This window comes from Triturus cristatus, chromosome 7, assembly GCF_964204655.1.
Source record: "Triturus cristatus chromosome 7, aTriCri1.1, whole genome shotgun sequence".
In the NCBI taxonomy this organism is placed as follows: domain Eukaryota; kingdom Metazoa; phylum Chordata; class Amphibia; order Caudata; family Salamandridae; genus Triturus; species Triturus cristatus.
This window is the reverse complement of record NC_140590.1, coordinates 1,660,090,719-1,660,110,699: the sequence shown is the minus strand read 5'-3', so window position 1 is coordinate 1,660,110,699 and position 19,981 is coordinate 1,660,090,719. Positions and strand designations below refer to the sequence as shown.

At 42.8% G+C, this 19,981-nt stretch overlaps 1 protein-coding gene across 1 annotated transcript in view; it reads left to right on the top strand.

Moving 5' to 3' along the window:
• The window catches only part of SLCO4A1 (solute carrier organic anion transporter family member 4A1), a 641,539-nt gene that overhangs the window by 487,965 nt on the left and 133,593 nt on the right, over positions 1-19,981 (top strand). The window lies entirely within an intron of this gene.

Here is a 19,981-nt window from a genome sequence, read left to right as displayed (position 1 = left end):
ATTTCGGAATTATGTAAAGATGGTGTTAAGGCTCTGCAAATAAGGGAAGCTCCTCTATGCTAAATCTATGGATTATTCCACATTCATAGACAGCAGGGAACTGGCCATTCTTGAAAATCTAGGGCATATTTACAAGGGCTTTATCTCCGCTTTTTTGGCTTAAAAAGCCAAAAAAGCATAGATAAAACTATCGCCTTATTTACAAGAGGGTGCAAACATGCATAATCGCATGTTAGCACCCTTCTTCCCAGCGCCTCCCTTTTCATCTCTAATGAGATGCAAAGTGGGCGTCAATGGGCGTACCCCGGATGGACTACCTTGCAAATATCACTGATGTTCACACCGCGATATTTACAAGGCAGCCCACAGGATTTTAGCAGACGTTAGATTTTGGCGAAAACAGCAGTTTTCGCCAAAATCTAACGTCTGCTAAAATCCTGACTTACCTATGTTTGACATAGGCGGTGGATTATGCTGAGACGACCACAGGGTCGTATCAGCAAGGTTATCGCCGTTTTGCAGGGAACATCGCTGGAAAACCAGCGATGTTCCCTGCAAACCGGCGATAATCTTGCTATCTCTCGCATTTTTATCGCCCTGGAGAAACGCGTTGTTAATAACGCGCTACCAGGGCGATAAATTCCAGATATAGCCTGTGATAAGAAATTTATCGCTAAGCACGGCCAGCGATAATTATCGCTGGCCGTTGATAATATGCCCCCTAGTAAGAACCAATTATGGCGATCCTTTGAGCCAAGTAAGCAAGTTTGACATATCCTCCCAAAGCCTGCGGACTATCAGTGCAGATATGGTAGTTGTGGTGGCAAACAATTTCTATTACTACTTGCATCATTGCTTGAAAGATTTGAATTCACGGAGATGTGTTTTTACTATGACCACTAGAAAAAGTGACTCTATTCAGAAAATGTATTTACTTTACGAGTAAAAGAGTATTCACCCTTGTTGTTTTTTTAATGAGTTTGTAAAACTCAAACCTAGTAGTGATGAATTTCACCTGCCAAAATAAAACTGTTAGATATAGAAATGTTTACAGAGATATATTCATATATTTCAACACATCAGCTTTCTTTCTCGCCTAGTACATTAGTACATTGTAAGCACAGAGATAAAGGATGATTTGTACTTGATCAAAATATGTGGATTTAATTTAAAATGTTATACAATTAAACAGTATGCAATATAGCAAGGTCATTGGTTCAAGTCCATGTACATTAATGATGAGCAATATGCCACTCTTATTCTGACTGCATTTATATATTTGTGAATGTGCAAACTATCTTATTTGGTTGTGAGTTTATCAAGCCTAATGCTTTAAAAAATAAATTAGGCATTGGGATATTAAGTGATTTACCAAGAATCACAGGATGTTGAGCTGACACCCTAATTTGAAGCTGGATCCCCAGTTTTAAAGTCGGCAGCTCTGGCCTTAACAGTGCTCCTAATTGTTGATAGATAACTGTAACTGGGTGTTTGGACAGAATATAAAAAAATATATTGTGATAAAAAAATATCACTGCAGGAATATTGTGATGTCAAAAATATTGTGGACATAAATATTGAACGCAAATGTATTGTTTTTAGTCTTGATTTTAATATAATTGTATAATACATTATTTACTAAAATATTGCTATATATAATGTTGTTCTTTACGATATTTTGTTAAATAGTTATGGTAGTTGTGAAATTTATTTTACGTGTTTCATTCTTGATTTTATGCATATTCATTTTCAAAAGTTATTGTAATGTTTATTGTATTTAATTTTAAAATGTGGTTTTTTTTTGCATTTTTATATAAAACTATGGGTATCACGGCAGTCAGGGGACTGTCTGACAGGCAGACGTCAGTCTGACCTCCCAATTTGAATCTGACTGACGGGTTGGCGGACGGAAAGTGCTCCTTTACATGGCGGCTAGTGCTGCTGGCCAGGAAAAGGGGCACACAGCACAAGCTGCCGTGCAAAATAGCACTTCTTGCACATCCATGGACGTGTGCCATGCCAATGTGGTGCATGGCACATGATGCATGGATGTGAGTGGGGGCACTATATGTGCCCCCAGGGCCACTTTCCTGTGGCCCACGAGTAACGGGGCCCCCAAGTCTGTTTTGGCTGTGGTAACAAGTATTGATCAAAAAATTAAAAGCCCTGGATGACTCTCCTGTCTGTTTCCCCAAGGCTGATTCCGTGGTCTCCCAAGTAGCACACTGCTGATCCCAAAATCCTGCTGCGCCACTATCTGCAGCTCCCAATAAGGATGGCAGAAGACTATTTATTTATTGACTTATTTTACTTATAGAGCGCCTGAATCACCCCCTAAAGGGTATCTCCGCGCTGTAGGAAGGACAGCTGTCAGACCAGTCCAGGAGCGGACAATTTAGAAGAGCTCGGTCTTAAGAAGTTTTCTAAATGAAGAATATTCTGGGCACTGACGGGGATGAATCGGGAGTTGATTTCAGTAGTATGGAGCTAAGTGGAAGAAAGCTTTCCCACTCCTGCGAGATTTCTTGAAACGGGGAATCAGGAGCAGAGATTTCTCCCCTGATCAAAGGCATCTAGTCTGCTGATATTGAATGAGTTTTTCAGCTAGATAACCAGGGCCTTTACTGTTTAACGCTTTGTGCACAATGCAACATATCTTAAATCTAACCCACTTACGTATCGGTAGCCAATGCAGATGTTGTAGAAGGGGGAGGGAGGCTGTTCTGGTTGCTAAGTTCTTAACAAGATGGGCCACTGTATTTTTAAATACCTGGAGTCTGTTGAATGATGACTCACACGCTGCAATCTGGAGGGCATTGTAGTAGTTCAGGCGGCTTCTCACCAGTGTCTGAACAAGTGTTTTACGGACGGTGAGGGGAAGAAAAGGAAATACTGTAGCAGTAGGCTTAGCATATGGAAGGAGGAACCTATGGTAGCTGTCACTTGATCTTTCAGCGTAAGTTTCTGGTCCAGGCTTATGCCCAGGTTCTTGACCACTGTCTTAGGGATAGGGGCAGCGCCTAGTTCAGGTGGCCACCACTCTGGGGACCAGAGCAAAGGCACATCACTGAAAAGCATGATCTCGGCCTTTCCAGCATTTAACTGAAAAAAATTATTCATCATCCAAGCAGCAATTGCTGTCATACGTTCTGCGAAAGCGAACACACCGACTGACCCATTAAGCCCAGGCTGACTTGTATCCCTTGTTGTTGCCGTTTGCCCACGCTGCTCCCAACAATCGCTGAGCTTCTTGCAATAGGCCGCCGACTCTCCAGCGATGCCTGAAATCCGCCAGGCCATTAGAGGCATTCTCCCTTGCTCGAGGAGGGGGTGAGGAAGACCTTGAGGGTCCCGCAGGAGAAGAGGATCGCGGGGTAGAAGGATTGGAGAATCCCAAGAAAGTTCCAGAAGAACTGGAAACCACACTTGCGACTTCCAATAAGGAGTGACCAGCACCACCTTCGCCTGCTGCCTGCGAACATGAGTTGTGAGCCACATGATCATCGCGACAGGGGGAAAAGCATAACCGGTGTCCTAGGACCAGTCCTGGAGAAAAACGTCAGTTGCGTTCGCTAAAGGGTCCGGCTTCCAACTGTAGCACTTTGGGAGCTGATGATCCAGCCTGGATGCAAAGAGGTCCTCCGAGAATTGGCCCCATGTGTCGTTCAACCGCTGGAAAACCCGTAGTTGAAGCTGCCACAAACTCATGTCCAACCAACTTCTTGAGCACCTATCCGCCACCACGTTGGACACCCCCGGGAAGTAGTCTGTCGTCACTGAGATATTGTGGGAAAGACAAATGGTCCACAGATCCTCCAAATCCGCCAATGCCTTGGACTTTGTACCTCCAAGGTGGTTGATATAACGCACCGCTGAGACGTTGTCCATCTTCAATAGGACGTTGCAGGATATCCTGTCCTTGGTCCAGCACTGTATCGCGAAGGAGCCCGCCATCAATTCCAGGCAATTGATGTGCAGCTGACCTTCTACTGCAGACCACTTTCCGCCAATAAAGGAGTCCCCGCAATGAGCCCCCCAGCCTGATTTGCTGGCGTCGGACTCTATCACTAGATCCGGGTTGCAACCAAAAATGGCTCTGCTGTTCCAGGCCTCCATATGGTCGAGCCACCATCTCATTTCCATGCGAAACTCCTCCGTGAGGGGGACCTGATCTGCATATTGCAGGCCTTTGAGGAGATGAGAGGCTTTCAGACGTTGTAGCGCCCTGTAGTGAAGAGGGCCTGGGAAGATAGCCTGGATCAACGAGGACAAGAGGCCCACCAGTCGAGCAATTTGCCTCAGCGAGGTGGAAGAACGAGCCAGAGTGCGCCTGAGCTCCCTGCGAATTTTGACAATCTTCCGCGAGGAAGGCTCAGGTTGCGGGCTACTGAATAGATGGTAAACCCCAGAAAGGTCACCTGTCTGGACGGGGTCAGAAGAGATTTCTTGTCGTTGATGACAAACCCCAGGCTCTGTAAAAGATCCGTCGTTTCCTTGAGCCTGGAAACCAGACGCAAGGGGCTATGCTCCAGGAGCAGGATATCGTCTAGGTAGACAATGAGACGCAGCCCTCTCGCCCGAAGGGTTTCCACGACCGGTTTGAGACCCTTCGTGAAGCACCATGGGGCCAACAAAAGGCCGAACTGGAGGGTCGCGAACTCGTAGACCACACCTTCCAGAGGAACTGAAGGAAATGTCTGTGAGGAGGATACACTTGTACAGTCAAGTACTCGTCTTTTAAATCCAAGCGCGCCATCCAATCGTTGGGTTGCAGCAGGTCGCGCAAAAGATGGATGCCCTCCATCTTAAAATGGCGGTAAACCAGCCACTGATTGAACTCTTTGAGATTTATGACAGGACGCTGCCCACCGTCCGTCTTGTCCACGATGAAGATGTTGCTAAGAAACCCTCTTGGATGCAGGGAGGAGGGAACAATGGCTCCTTTCCGCAGAATCTTGGTCACCTCTTTGTCGATAAGTGCGACCTTGTCTTGTGCGAAAAACAGCTGCCTGGGGCGAATGTCCTGGACGGGACGACCACAGAACTCTATTTGGAAACCCCTTACTGTTTGTAACACCCAGGCATCTGAGGTAATGGATCTCCAATTGTGCTTGAAAAGTGACAACCTGCCCCCCACTTTGAGGTGTTTTAAAGGTAAAAGGCTCACCTGTTGTGGCCGATGGTTGGCCTCGACCTCTGCCTCCCAGGCCTCTGTATCCCCATCGGGACTGGAAGAACTCCTGCCTGCCGGGGTCCATGGTCTTTTTGCCTCCTCATTGAGGGCTTTGGGTGTAGAATTTGCCTGCCGAACGCCCTCTGCCATGACCGGCGCTGACAAAAACACGAGGATGAAAGACTCTCTAGATTGAAGTCTGCGCCTTGTCGAGCGAGGTGAAAGTCGAGACAAACGTAGTCAGTTCCTTTTTATAAGGATCCCCGAAAAGGCCACCCTCTGCAACAGCACCTGCCTCCAAAGAGGCTAACTCCCCAAGCTTGGGGTCGACTTTCAAGAGGAAAGAGCGTTGCCTTTCCGCAGAAAGGGCGCAGTTAGCTTTCCCTAGAAAAACTATTGCCCTTCGCACCCAGTTAGAAATATGCTCCGTTGACAAGGAGGTACCTGTCACTTTGGCTTCCTCAGCCAATTCAAGGATTTTGGTAAGCGGTCCAGTCAGGTCCAGGAGCTTGTCCTGACAGTTCTTCCATGACCTGTCGATACACTTCTTAGGGTCCCGGACATACTTCTGAAGGAAGGTCGCCATCTTAGGGTCGACCTCCGGCGTTGTTGCGACTTTGCCCGGAAGGCTTGGACGGGGACACTCTGCCCGAAGGCAGGCCCTAACCTCCTTCTCGAGGGGTTTACGCAGGCGTCCAGCAACGAAAGCTGAAACCTTAGGGGAAGGCGTCCAGGCTGAGGAGCGTGGGTGGATTAAGTCCTCAGGGACCAACATGTCAGAGGATTCTTCACTCTGTTTAGCGGTATCGGGTGGGGACACGCTATGGCACCATGGCGTAGACAATCCTGCTTCGTCTGTGGAGTCCCCCGCAGAGTTGTCGTCCTCAGCATGCTCTAAGTCTGGGATATCCAGGACGTCTGGGGTCTTATCTTGCTCCATTGGAGGGGGTGTGGTCAGGAAAGCCCTTTTTAGGCACTCAAATGCCCCCAAATCGGGCATTGAGGTGCTCTTGAGTTTCTCTGCGCGCTGGGGTCGCTCCTGCTTGTATGGCATAGGCATACTTCCTTAGGCGGTGCTCAAAAGGACCCATTGCTGCCTCTACTGCCTGATGGATAGACACGTCTATAGCATCACAAAATTCGTCATCTAAAGGGATAACTTGGAGAGACTCCTCCTCAGCGTAATCCATTTCCATCATTAGTAGGTCCCCCACTTGTGACAGGGATAATTGGTACTGGCAGTGGCAGACTACCCACTCACGCGTGAACAGACAAGTCTAAAGTGATAGCAGAGTAATCTTACCAAGTGATAAACACTTGTGCCTCAAGAGACTAGCAGGAAAAAAGGTCTGCCTGGGGCTGACTCACCCTGTAATACAATGGGTGTCAGGAGGTCTGGGCCCGCCCCCACCACAGCTAGCAAGCGCTTAAAATCAGAAAAAGATGCGCCTTACTTGAAAATCGGCTCACGCAATGGGTCCGACCCGCAACGATTGCAGGTGTCACGCTGTGGCAAGAAAAGAAAAGAACCGACCTGCTTTTAACGCAGGTGTCAGGGTTCCCAGACCAGACAGGCCAAGAGGCGCGACGGCTTAAAATCGCGGGCTGCGCGTTTGAACTCACCGCTCTTCACCGCAGGGAGCGGCTCGGATCAACGAGTTCAAAGCTGCGCTGCACCTCAAGCCTGTGACTGAGGGGCCGCGAGTGGAGCTCATTGATGTTCCCGCGGCCCCCAACAAAGAGAAAACAAAAACAATTAGCAATCTAATACCAGGATAACACCGCTGAAGCGTGAAACGCCACTGCGAAGACACGGTTATAGCACACCGACCTCCTGACACAAACCTCTCTGCTCCGCTGTCAAAGCGCGGAGGTGAGTGAAAAACCAACAGCGCAAATACACATACACAGCGTGCTTCAAATACAGTGCAAGATCACAAATTTCACCACAAAATGAAGAGAGAAGAAAAATGTGACTTAACTGCTGGCAGCGAGATAGAAAGAGGAGTTGCCACAGGAAGCACACGCCTTCGGGGATGACGGAGGACGCTGATTGGTGGCTGTTATGGACTGCCTAAAAGCACCTTTGGAGTGCTAGTTTTTTGTTTAAAGGTTAAAGTTGAACACTGCTGCCTGTAAGGAATAAAGGAAGTTACAGCATAATCCTCGCCTCCGGTCCTGACATAGAACTGCTGTCATACCTTCTGCGAAAGCAGCCTGAGTGTTCCTAGAGTTTTTATCAAAGGATAGTAGAAGCTGAGTGTTATCAGCATATGAAAATGGGGTAAAGCCAAGCTTTCTGAGTAGTTTTGCCAGTGGTGCCACATAAATATTGCATAAGTTGGGGCTAAGCCAAGATCCCTGAGACACTCCTTTAGTAAGCTCCATAGTACGAGAGCGGAAGGAGCCAAGATTAATGGTCTGTGTCCGATGGGTTAGAAAACACGAGAACCATTAAAAGGCATGTCCACAAACCCCAATTTCTTTGAGTCTCCTTAGCAGGATAGAATGAGATACCTTGTCGAAAGCCGCAGACAGATCCAGCAGCACTAATAGTACTGCTTGGCTGTCGTCAAGGGAGTGTCTTATATTATCAGTGACAGCATTCAGTGCTGACTCCGCGTTGTACATTGGTCTAAACCCAGACTGTGAGGAGTCGAGGCATCCATTGGTTTCCATATACTCTGAGAGTTGTTTGTTGATATGCGTTTACTCAGAAAAGACAAAAGTGAGATCGGGCGGTAGTTAGATAGATCCTCTACTGGGGCATTAGTCTTCTTTTGGATAGAGATTATTTTTGCAGCCTTCCACTCTAGTGGGCGATGGCCCTCCCTCATAGAGAGATTAAGTAGTGAGCACATAGATGCAGCCAGCTGTTTATTTATTTATTTATTTGTTTATTTGAAAGGTTTTATATAGCGCTGGCTAGACCCGGAAGTATCATAGCGCTTTACATGAGTATCAGACCATAGTTGCAGGTTACATCGTTACAAAGGTTACACAGTTATTAGAGCATAGCTACATAGTTACATGTTCTGTCGAGACAAACAAGGGCATATGCGTAATGGAAAAAGCAGGCAAGGGGAGCGATTCTGGGGGGAGGAGATGGGGAAGTAGACAGCAAATGAAGGAGGGAAAGAGGAGGGGGAGGGTGAGAGACACAGCATGAAAAAAGAGGGTGGAGGGTGACGGGGGCACAAACCGGTAGACGAGTAAAAGCTGCGTCCATGCAATAGAGAAGAAATTCTATCTGTAATAAAAACCATAGGTGATCCGGACTTAGCTGTTTTCAACATTGGGCCCGATTCAAAAACGTAATCTGCGACAAAATCCTAACTTTACGACTTTCGGTATTCACAAAAGGGATTTAATAGTAGTAAAGTTAGGATTCCTAACTTTACTACTCCTAAATCCCTTTTGTGAATACCGAAAGTCGTAGAGTTAGGATTTTTCTCAGTTTAGGAGTAGTAAAGTTAGGAATCCTAACTTTACTACTCCTAAATGCCTTCTGTGAATACCGAAAGTCGTAAAGTTAGGATTTTGTCTCAGATTACTTTTGTGAATCTGGTCCATTGTCTTCACTATATCTACTGTGAGTGGAGTAAAACTATCCAAGAGATGACCATTGGTCAGAGGACAGAGGTTTAAAATTTCATTTGCGGGGCTCCTGCTTTCAGAAAATTTGTCATAGATGAGATTGATTTTATGTTCAAACTGATTGGCGATCTCATCGCAAAGTTCTTGAGATGGAGGAACTTCATTATTACAAGCCTTTGGGTTAGTAAAAGATTTGAGGATTTGATATAATTCTTTAGGAGCATTCCCAGCCTGGTTAAGTTGGGATGCAATATAAGCTTTGTGGGCATTTTTAGGTTCTTATGATCAGGAGCTATAGAGATCTTATACAGTTCTCTGACGTTCTGATCATGGGAGTGACTCCACCATCTCTCAAAATGTTTACGAAGGCATTTCTCCTTACGCAGATCCTGAGAATACCAGGCTGCATATGATTGTCGGGTCGTATTAGAATGTATTTTCAGTGGGGCCAGATTATCTATGGCTGATTTTACTGTGGTATGGTAGTCAATTAGGCAATCGTCAATGTTCCTTGATTCCTGGTTAATGTTTACAAAACATTTATTCATAAAGAGGTCAGGTGTAATTTTGTGCCATTATCTTCTGAAACTATTGGGAACAGTGGGGGGGCAGGGTCAACCCTAGGACCGCAGATTTGGAAATCAATTAGGGAGTGATCTGATTTCACTGTGTATATTGAAGTCCCCTAATAGGAGGAAATGTTTGGTGGAAATAGTGTGGGAGCAATCAGTTCCATCAATTGGAGTGAAAAGTCCCGATGGGGACCAGGGGGCCGGTATACAAGGGTGCCTTTCCAGCAGTAATGGGTCAGAAAATCTATTCTAAAAACATAGATTTCTATTTTATTATTGCAACAGTGCTCCAGCATTGATACCTTGATAGCATCTTTAAGAATAATAGCCATACCTCCACTGACATTAGATGCCCTATCCAACCTTTCGATACGGAAGCCCTTGGGGAGTGTCACCGCAATAGACGGGGTAGAATTAGGTTTAAGCCAGGTTTCAGTGAAAAACCCGAGGACAGGTTATCCTGAGGAGAGTATGTCCCAGACTTCAGTGGCGTACTTCGATAAAGATCTGACATTGCTCAAAAAGCATTTCCATCCCTGAGCGGGTCTGATAGGTAGTATATCCAGGGGGAGGGAACGTAGCTAAGTTATAATTCTTCGTCGCCTGATCTGAGGAAAGTTGAGCCACAGGCTCCTGCTTCAGCTCCAAACTTTGAAATTGGCAGCGTCTGCATGAAAACGGTCCCTCCATATCAAAAAAGACTAGACAAGATCGGGCCACGATTTTCTACAGTGTCTGCCCGGACCATTCTTGTGGCTAATTCTTTAGGTATCCTACGCTGCTACAAGAGACAAATGTGGTCTGATTTAGGGGCACTATTAGACCTTGTGCTCAAAGATACAAAATCAGATGATTTCATTATCTGAAATCATCGATTGTGCAATGGACATTGCTTCCACTGATTTTCGTCAGTTGGCAGTAGTGGCTGTTTTGCAGCAGCAGGGTTGGTTGAAGTCAAAATCATTCAGACCAGAGGTCCAGTCTAAAATATTGGATATGCCATACAATGGTGGTACATTATTTGGGAAAAACATTGATGACGCTCTTCTGACCATCAATACTGATACAGACATGGCTAATTCCCTTGACACATTGCAGTATTGCAAATCCCTCTTTTGAGGAGCTCGGGCAGGGGGTTTTCTTCTCACAGAGAGCATCTCAGCGATACCAACCATATCAGCCGTATGAATCCCAATATAGGCCTCCATCGCAACAACAGCAGTAGCGCCATCCGCCATCCGCTACCTACTCAAGGCAATCAAATAGGTACAAAAAGTCCGCACAGTCCAGAGATGTCCCGCGCAAGCAGTGACCTCGATTCCATGCCAACTACTATCCTTCACCCGTCGCTATGGGTGCAAATATCTCCAGTCATCTACCCCAATGGAGGCACATAACAAAAGGACAAGTGGGTACTAGATCTCCTAACCTACGGTCATACCCTCAAGTTTATTCAGGCACATCCAAACAATCTTCCAAGTGGTTTGCACTCCCCTTGTCTTAATTTATTGCGTCAAGAGGCTTTCATCATGCTCTCCAAGCGTGCAATCGAGTGACTACCCTTCAATCGGAAGAACAACGGTTTCTACTCTCATTTCTCCTAATAGAGTAGAAATCAGGACAGTGGATACCTATTCTAGACCTATGAGCGCTCATCAAATTCCTAAAGAAACAATCCTTCCGTATGAATACTCTATCGGACATCATGCAACTCTTAAATCCCAGGGATTACATGACCACCCTCAATTTCCTCATCCCCATTCACCCCAAGAATCAGAAGTACCTTCGCTTCACAGTAGCTGGCATCCACTACCAGTTCAAAGTCTTACCATTTGGCCTCAAATCTGCCCCAAGAGTTTTCACAAAGTGCCTGGCACCAGTTGCAGCTGCCATCATGAAACGCAGTCACCAAGTCTTCTCCTATTTGGACGATTGGCTCATGAAAGCACGGACACCAACGCAAACTGCCAAGTCCACCCAAGACTGCATTAGCCTTTTTCGCATTTTGGGCCGTTAAATCTTCAAAAGTCATCTTTTATCCCAAGTCATTGCATCGCCTTCCTAGGTTTTCCTCTAGGCACAACGATAGACAAAGCCTTTTTGCCCCTAGAAAGACAGCACAAGTTAGTGCAATTAGCGCTCAAGCTATACAGAAAAAAATCTGCTTCAGTGCGTCATTACAAATCATTGCTTGGGATGATGTCATCTGCAATCAATCTTGTGCCCCTAGCATGCCTGAAGATGAGGCCTTCGTAAGAAGAGTTACAGCTCCATTGGATTCAGATGGAGGGGTTGTTTACTACCTTATAAAGATAACACCAGGGATGGTCCTGGCTGTCACATGGTGACTCACATCTCCAAAGGCCTAACATTCCTCTCACTTATACCATACTTCACCATGGATGCTTCCCTCGAAGGTTGGGGTGGTCATCTTCGGGATCATCAAATTTGGGGCAAATGGTCTGCATACCAACTATCTATGCGGATAAACTGCCTAGAGCTCAAGGCCATCTTCCTCACTCTCCAAGCCATCTTGCTGCGCATTCAAGGATACTCAGTGCTGGTTCCTACCGACAACACAACCAGCATGCACCATGTGAACAAGCAAGGAGGGACACGATCCCTTCCTCTTTCCTTGGAGGCTCAGAACCTTTGGGAGTGGCTCACACTCACAACATCACACTCAAAGAAGAGCATGTTGCAGGAACAAGCGATTCTCTAGCACATGGCTACTCACAAACATTTAACCAGGGGCCACAAAGTACAGTCTGTGGTGAGTCCGAGGGCCATACTGATGCCAGCAGGATGGCAGTAGGGGTCTGGGTAGGTCAGGGACTTTGTAAGGAGGTCAAAAAATGTTAAATAAACGGGCAAGCATTTTTTTGCAGGTTAATAAATGCTTGGCTGTTAATTAAACATTTTTTTCTGAAAATTAGAGCTCAGCAACTAAATAGCAGCTTGTGCTGCTGTTCACCACAGGGGCCGCATTTAAAGGTCAAGAAGGCCACAAGTGGCCCCTGGGCTGCACTTTGAATATCACTGCTGTAGCAGAGACCCTCAGCAGATCTTTAGAAAGTTGCCATGAATGGGAGCTAGACCACCAAGAGTTGGACAAGATCTTTCACCTTTGGGGCAAACCGCATCTGGATATCTTCGTTCTCAGCCACAACAGCAAAGTTTTTACACCAGTCGGCACCCACTCCTGGGATCATGGGGGAAGGCCTTTTTTACAAGATGGTGCAGAATTTATACGTATGCTTTCCCCCCGTCCCCATGATCCAGAGGGTTTTCAGCAAGATGAGGCTAGAGAGATGCTGATTGATCTTAATTGCTCCCCGGTGGCCCAGGCAGTACTGGTTCCCCTAGCTTCTCCTGATGTCGGAAACCACACCAGTTCCACTACGGATCAAACCAACACTCCTGACAATGAACCAGGGCCAAGTTCCTCACCCGGACCCACGCTCTCCGATTATGTGCATGGCTCCTGAATTCCATGAATTTCATAATCTGAGCATTCCCCAGGATTGTAAAGACATTTTGGAAAGTGCAAGCGCACAATTCACCAATACATCATACAGACTAAAGTGGAAAAGGTTCTGTTTAAGGTGCCAACAACACAACTTACACCTGCTGGAAGCACCTCTGGAACAAATCTTGCCATATCGGTCTGGCTGATTGAGGTCTGGTGCATGCATCTGTTAGGGTGCATCTTGCAGCAATATCTAGATATAGATGTTCCCCTCAAGTTCCATCCATGTGCTCCACCTATATGATAAAGCAATTCATGAAAAGCCTTCTTTGAGTCTTTCCTCTGGTGCAACCTCTCCACTGGAGTGGTATCTTAATAGTGTCCTTTCTCAACTCTTTAAACCACCATTTGAACCGATTCATAAGGCGGACCTAAAATTCCTCACCTGGAAGGTAGCCAACCTTCTAGCTTTGACCTCTGTTTGAAGGGTAAGCGAAATTCAGGCATTTACTATCCAGGAGACTTTTCTCCGATTTACATAGGACACAGTCGCCCTTAGGACTAACCCAAAGTTCATACCAAAGGTGCTCACACTGTTTCATCTGAACGAACCAATTATTCGCATCTTTCTTCCCAATCCAACTACTCCAGCCGAAAAGTCTCTGCACACTTTGGACATAAAGAGGTGTTTAAAGTTTTATTTACATCGCACCAAAGAGTTCCATAAATCACAACAACTCTTTGTGGCCTATGGCCAAACTCAGCTGGGTAGATCTGTGACTAAAGCGACCATTGCCAGGTGGGTCTCTACCACTGTTCAGTTCTGCCATTCCAAGGCGGGCAACCCGCTTTCTTTGACTCAGAGGGCGCGCTATACAAAGGCAGTTTCCACTTCAAAAGCCCTGTTCATAGGCAACCCTATAGAGAAGATCTGTTGTGCTGCAACGTGGAAGAGCGTGCACACTTTCATGCAGCATTATTGCCTTTTGTAGCACACCGCAGTGATGAAGCAGTCGGACAGGCAGTATTACAACATCTATTCCAATGAGGTGAGCCTCTTATTTCTCAATTTTCTTCTTCTAAGTAAACATAATATTTACACTTTGTGTTGTTCCTAATTCAGCTATTGTTGTTTTATTCATATAATTATCATAATTGTGATCAATATTTTATTTGTATTCTTAAAGTTACAGTTCCTCTTACGGTTATGTGTATATATATATATATATTCAATGAAAAAACCAAAGGTTTCACACACGTTATAGTTAGCTGGACATTTTACTCGTAAAAAACCATTGAAATTCCCCCGTTATAGTTAGTTAAGCTAACTATAACTCGCGCGCCCGCAATGCACTGCTGATGACGTCACATATTACATCACTCATGACATGGTCAGTGACATCACTCATGACATCACTGATGACATCTCAAATGACATCACTGATGACATCACTGATGACATCATCCAGTGAATGTGTGTTTTTCTGAAAATTAAATATCTTTTATATATGTATATCTCAAGGTCGATGGAAGAATAAATGGGTATATAAGTGTCTAAATGGATGATTTGTTTTTGAAAAATTGATTGTGTAACTGACTGATTAGGTGTATCATAGTGAATACATGGCTTAGTGAGTAATGTTTAAATATGTATATATCTGTATCAGTCTTTCACTTTGTGTATAAGTGGCTGCATGGGTTGGTGAGCAGCTACATGAGTGTTTATATAGGTTATTAGTTGGTTTTTTGGGTATCAGTATAAGTGTCTGATGTCTTTATGGTTCGATGGGGGGTATTACGTAGTGCATAGGTGCTTGAATGAGTGACTTACTGTTTGTATGTGTTGAAGATAGTATGTGTGCAGGACTGCATGGGTGGATGAGTGTGTGTATGGGTGTGTTAGTGAGTGAATGACTGTCTCTACAGTGTTTTTATGAGTAACTACATATGTTTTAAACTAGTATATGTGACTATTGGTGTATATAAGTGAGTATATGTGAGAGTGAGAGATTGAAAGAGTTCCTGTATGAATAAGTATGTGTTTCTATAAGTGATTGTTTAAAAGACTAAGTATGTGTAAGTTTTTGTAGAAGTAAGTGTGGTGGTGTGTGTATAACTGTATATGCAAGTAAATGGATGTTTGATTCTTTATTAGCATGAGTGACTATGTGTGTGAGTAACTCTACGGATGAGTGGCATTGTGTAACAGGATGTATAGGTGTATGAGTACATATGATGAGTGAGTACATGTATGAGTGACTGTATAGGACTGTTGGTGAATGAGTGGATGTGTATGTGGATCTTAGAATTACTGAAGAGGTTGTTGTATCTGGTATTGGTATGTCCATTGTTTTGAAAAGTTCAGTCTCTTTTTATGAATGTGTGTATCAAAGGTTATATTAGGGTGAGAGGAGGTCTGCCACTCTATCACAAGGATGATGTCATCAGTGATGTCATCAGTGATGTCATTTGAGATGTCATCAGTGATGTCATGAGTGATGTCACTGACCATGTCATGAGTGATGTAATATGTGACGTCATCAGCAGTGCATTGCGGGCGCGCGAGTTATAGTTAGCTTAACTAACTATAACGGGGGAATTTCAATGGTTTTTTACGAGTAAAATGTCCAGCTAACTATAACGTGTGTGAAACCTTTGGTTTTTTCATTGAATTTCTAAGGTTTTTTAAATGCTAATTCCTAACTATAACGTGTGTGAAACCTATGGTTTTTTCATTGAATTAGCAAGGTTTTTTAAATGCAAATTCCTAACTATAACGTGTGTGAAACCTATGGTTTTTTCAGTGAATTTGTACGGTTTTTTAAATGCTAAGTTATGTATTTTTTTCTATTTTTTTTACATATTTTTTTAAAAATTTTCTATCCTTTTTTTAAGACTGTGGTTAAATTTTTAAAATTCTATAATATGTTCTTTTACAAATATTTTACAATACAAAAAGGTAAAATTTATTAGCAATACCTTTTACTCCTTTTTTTTTTTTTTTTTTTTAGTACGCGTACCGTAAGCTTACGGTAAGCGTACGGTTTACGCAACGCCCGTAATTTTTCTACGCTGTTTGCGTATAGTTACGCAATTTGCGTAGCCGCGCGTACTCCGCGTGGGACGCGTACGCGTGTACGCTACACGCGCACGTTACGCGGAAGTGTCGGGTAGTGACTGTTATGCGCATGCGCGCAAGCGCGTGTCTTTTTTACGCGCATGCGCACTTTTGCCGTAAGCGTACCGTAAGCGTACGGTAGGTCATGTGATCATGAAACACAACTTTTGATTGGTTGAAACTACTTTCAGTTCTAGAACTCTCCTACACCACACCCATTCCCCTCATTTCTGCTTGTGATCCCTTAGGAGAAGGAGCTGGGTTGTCTTTGTGATACGATGGCAGAACAGCAGAGCTCTTCTGAGAGTGAGGCTAGCACTAGCAGCACTACCTTGAGGCAGAGAGCGAGGAAACAAAAGACCTCTTATGTATGGGATTATTTTACTTTTCCTGAAGGCCAGAAAAAGGTAAATGCACCCTTAGTAACTTGCAAGCTGTGTAAGCGTGTACTTTCAAGAGGTAATCCTGACAGGAAGTATTCCTTTGGGAATCATACCATGAAGAGACACCTCAAGGATGTACACAGAAGGACACATGCTCGACTTTTTGGAGGTAACCCTTCAGAAAGTCAACCAAGTACATCCACAGCAGCTCAGCCTGGACCATCATCTGCAGGGCTGACTCCTTCTTCTGCAGGTCAGGTGAGCCCTTCATCTGTGGGGGGAGCATCTCCTTTTGCTGGCCCTCTGGAAATTAACCCTCGATTTCTGAGGGTTGATATTCGATGTGCCTCTTGTCATGATCTAATTTGTCATAGGGAGACCAGTGTTTCCCTAGTGGACCTCAAAATAGATCAGCACACTTGTCACAGAGACTAATTTTCCCATTCTTTCTTTCCTCTCTCCCTGCATGAACACAACGACTCTTTTAAGAGCCAACCTTATCTTTCATCTTTTTTTTATAGATATTTTTAAAAACTTTTTTTTTTTTTTTTTTACCGTACGCGTACGGTGCGCTTAATTTTTTTTTTTTTTTTTTTTAAAAACACTAAAAATCAATAATCACATTACAAGGACTTTGAAACACTACAATTATTATTATTGACTTACCATACCCACTCAAAAAAATATTTATTCATTTGTTTTTTTTTAAAAAAATTCCTTTAAAAATGGGTCTAGTTTTCGAAAATTTTCTATATCAATCTGAAAAAAAAGTATTAATATTTTTTAAACATTTTAAAATACAGTACTCGTATTTACATATTTTTAAAAAAATATTTTTGCCTTATTTTTGCTGTTTTCAGAATATATTGCATTTCACTTTAAATTGTGAAAGCAATTGCATTCATCATTTAACAGCGGGCAAAAAAAAAATAACAATCTCAAAGATTGTATTAAAAAAGCCCAGAATCTCTTCTCACTTAAACTTAACATTACAGAAATGCATAATATTCTAAAAAAATATCATCAAAAAACAATACTTATTTCTTTAAAATACCGTCTGATATTTTTGTTTCAGAAGTATAATCACAATATTATATCTCAAATAACTCCACAATACATCTGATTCCATTTCCTTTAGGCAAAATAGTAATTTAAAAAAATTTTTGGGATTAAATTTCCAACGGTAATCCAATAAAATTCTAAAGTTTAATTTGTCCAGATCTCACCGATTCTCTGTAACATTTTGGTTCAAGAATTTTTTTTTAATAATTTAATTAGTCCACAATAGAATTGGTTACTTTTCCGCATGGCCAAATAGTAATTTTTAAAATCATTTTTGAAAAAATTTCCAATGGCACTCCAATAACATTCCAAAATTTAAATTGTGCAGATGTTACCGATTATCTCTAAATTATTGGTTTTTGAAAGTTTCATTAAAAATTAAAAAAGTCAACATTACAATTGGTTATCTTTCCATTAGGCCAAATGATAATTTAAAAAATCTTTTTTTTAGAAATTTCCAATGGTAATCCAGTAAAATGGTAAAATTATTTTGTCCAGATCTTGCCAAGTTTCTCTAAAATTTAGGTTTCAGGAAGATTAGATAGGAATTTGCTAAATCAAAAGGCAAACGTTGTTTGAAAATCAATTGGGAATCATTACACAGTGTCCAGCCTTTTTCACATTTAAGATAAACTGTGTAATGTCCAGAAGTAACAGTAGGTCCATCATGGAAAATTATTGCAACAGTTACAAAAGTTTTTCCTGAAATTGATAATTGCTGTCCTGTAAACTTCTTTATTAAAGTATCCAATTTTGAACCATCAGCTCTACATCGTTGCATCATTAAAATTACATACTTTCCGTATTCGTTTAAAATTAATGTTGAAAACATGTCAGATTTACACTCACCGCATTTCATGCTATGATTAGCATCTTTAACTAATTTTGCAAAAGTGACTGTTTTACTGTCTGGCAATGTCAAATAAATAAATCTTTCATTATCAACATTAGAGCCACATATATTATAACAGTTTTCACAACTATGTTCCCATTTATAAGAGAGACCAAATACATTTTCAATGGGAACCCCTTCTTCATCCAGTACCTGAAGAAAATACATCAAGAATTCCTGTGCATCTTGCTGTACATTTTGAGAAAACTGTGTTCGTCCTGAACATATATCTAAAAGTTTTCTAATTTCAGTAGCACTTTCTATTTGAGTTTTATCTTTACTCAGCTTTTGAAAAAGGAGACTCAGCTCAGAACAGAATCTTTTTCCCTGATTTACTATTATCTGCTCTTGCAAACTTGCCAGATAAAATGCAACATTCAGCACTACATTTGCGTAGCAGTTGACACCAGAGCTATTTTCAAAATGACATCCTACAACCTGTTCTTCATTTTCCTTTTTCTTTTTGCTTGCAATTACATCACTCCTCTTTTTTTTTCCTCTTCTCTACATCTTCATTACAGATATTCTCATTTTTTCTTTTACGAGAAACTACACGTTTCTCCAACACAGGATACTGACCTAAATGAGGAGCATAGCTTCTTCTTAATCTATTATACTCCTTTACACAGTTTGTATCAGCACTAACTTTTGAATCATCAAAGTCTATCATGAATAAACCTGATAATGTTTTCACTCGTGACAAAGCAACATATGCCATACCTTCTTTGAATACAGTTGAACCAATGTTCACAAATGCACAATCTACAGTCAATCCTTGAGACTTGTGAATAGTTACAGCATATGCTAGAGAAAACGGAAACTGCTTCCTACGTACATAATATTATTATTATTATCTGTTCTTATATAGCGCTCAACTCACCCTTGGGCATCTTGGCGCTTGCATTGGGAACCCGTCCTGGTTTTTCCCTGTGAGATAACCCGTACTGGGCATCCCCAAGGTGAAAGCCAGGCATCCCGCCGCGGGGGGGCCGTTGTGGAGATTAAGCAAGCTTGTTGCCCAGAGCTGCATAGTGTGAACTCATGCTTAGAGTGGGCACCGAAGCGAGAATTATCGAGTCCGTGGACAATTGGGCTCCGGACCCTGCCGCGTCGGGAATTGAACCCTGGTCCCGGGTCTGACCTCTGCTTCAGGGTATGCCTCCTCTAACCAGTGAGCTACACTTCTCCATATAAGTCTTTCACAAGCATGAAACGAACTGTACAACGACAAATATCTTTAACTTCTTCTATCTGATCAAATTTTATTTTTAAACATTCAATTCCATCTTTTTTCTGATAATTAATAAAACCCACAACTCTTCCCATAGCTCCATTAACTAAACCTTTTTCAACATCCAAATTTCTTCTTAAAAATACTCTACAGTTCATGCAAACATATAGATTTTTTTCTAATCCAGCTGTTTTGGAGATGTTCTTCTCTAGTGAGTCCAATTTATTTTTCAGTTTGCCTGTTACTGTGACAGTAATTCTTCCATCCTCAATTTTGTCCACTGCTTCCAATTTCCTGATCTCTTCCTTTTCCAATTTCAAAAGCTCCTCATTAAATATTGAGCATTCACGTAGAGTTGGCATTAAGCAGATGACACTTTTGTTTTCTGCAATGTTCTTGTATATCTTCTCTGCAACTATTTCTTCCTTTGGAAATAAATTATGTAGCAGCCGACTCTGTAATGCTTTTTTGCCAACTTCTGTGA